We start from the raw sequence: 1,819 nt of genomic DNA, 5'->3' as shown, positions 1-1,819 counted from the left end.
GTTATCTTTAATGCGACTTTTTGGAAGCTTTTCCGGTGGGTTTTTCCAGTCGAATTTATTGAAATCACAAGTTTGATGGGTAACCTTGCACAATCTAAGTGCCCTAGGGGTTTTTGAAGGTGCTGAATCCATATATACAGTGAAAAAACCAATTTAAATAACACAAATCAAAATTTCACCTGAAATGTTTACCGTGAATTCCGCCCCAAAAAGTCCAAAAAATCACACTACAACTCCATTAAAAAATCTCAATTAATGTGATAAACCTCATTAAATGTTATTCATCATTAGTATTTTTCAAATGATTACTCTAAATTATATAAATATTTTTGTTATATGTCCATCCTCATAAAATATTATTGAGAAAGTGATGAACATACCTGCGAAATGATTTAATTTGACATTTAGTAAGACACCTGTTCATTCATAAAAGAATGTTTTATAAATTATATTTTAATTGGGCATTGTTGCACTGCATGCAGTCATTGATGACTTTTGTAATGGGCTTGGCGTGAGCGGCACGGAACGTACACCAAAGGCGGCTACGCGATGACCTATTTGAGCGTTCAGCACAGATTTTCCAAGGTTCCATTTGGTCAGATTTTCTCCGTTCAACACTTACAGCCAGTCTAGTCACATCTTCTTATCTCATGCTCAAAAATTAATGAAGGAAACTACGCCCATCTCGCTATATAAATGGGGATCACTGATGCCCATCCCACTTATAGTTGTAAGTATCGCTCTCTGCCCTCAAACACTAAACAGAAGATCAGTGAGCACAAGTACGCGCGGGATCATCTTATCATATATCATGGCGTCCACACGAAACTTCCTGGTTATGCAAATTCTGTGCATTTGCGCAGGTATGTATCCCTCCACTAACTTTTCATTCTGCTTGAATTAGGTAATGGAAGTTCATTCATCTCAGTCGATGACCAATATATCGCTTCCCTTAAATTTGAGGTAACGAGGAACATATTGTGTGCGCACTGCAGGTGTTATGCTTCTATCAATGCTACTATGTACCAATGCACAAGGGGGGCCGCTAAAGGTAAAAATTCAAAGTAGAATCTATTCAATTTTCGAATCTGTTCCATTCCTTGCAGATAGATCCATGGGTAGCAATGATGTATATTGCATGAATGTGATGTATATTGCATGAATGTGCAGTGCGTTACTACTTGCTTTGATGTGTCATACACTACTTGCACTTCTTCGGGAGACCAACATCTGCAGGCATACTGCAATTGTTGTTATGCGCGAACAATCATACCCACAGGGGGCAGCTGCACTCTGCATCTTACCAATGGCACCCAAGTTACTTGTACCAATTAGATTTAGTGTGTGGGTATTAAGTGTGACTAAATAAATGGGAGAATGATAAGAATCGCATATGTATGTTTTGGTATCTGATTGTGCTATTATAATAGCAGTGCAATAAGTTCACGGGTTTCCATATATATATAAGTATGTTCTGTTATGAATAAAACAGGCGAGAAGAAGACATCCGCCTATAAATATGTATACGCATACTTTCAATAATATGCCTTATCTGTTTATACATCGCAATATATATTACGACTGTAAATTGTGTTACCATTAAACTATTAAACTGTGCACTTTTAATTAACAGAATTAAGACTTTAATGAATATATGGAAATGTTTTTGCATCCAAATTCAAAGTATTGCATAACATTCTATTTATTTTATTTTATAGTCTTTTGTTCATAGTTATTTGTATTCCCAAAAAGTGTAATGAGTCGTTTCGAAGTTTAAACTCCAGCCAGCTAAGTATTTCATATTTTTCATGTACTTATC

The 1,819-nt window shown here is 35.9% G+C and overlaps 1 long non-coding RNA gene across 1 annotated transcript; it reads left to right on the top strand.

The window, feature by feature from the left end:
• Window positions 1–681: 681 nt before the first annotated feature.
• LOC149256939 (uncharacterized) lies at window positions 682–1,588 on the top strand. Its single transcript, XR_016245887.1, has 3 exons — window positions 682–863; window positions 996–1,051; window positions 1,171–1,588. It is a non-coding gene; the product is annotated as an uncharacterized LOC149256939 (long non-coding RNA).
• The last annotated feature ends 231 nt before the right edge of the window (window positions 1,589–1,819 follow it).

The sequence above is a fragment of the Pinus tabuliformis genome, chromosome 6 (genome assembly GCF_031772625.1).
Source record: "Pinus tabuliformis cultivar Carrire ecotype Pingquan chromosome 6, CPIR1, whole genome shotgun sequence".
NCBI classification, from domain to species: Eukaryota; Viridiplantae; Streptophyta; class Pinopsida; order Pinales; family Pinaceae; genus Pinus; species Pinus tabuliformis.
This window is presented reverse-complemented; position numbering and strand designations above follow the sequence as displayed.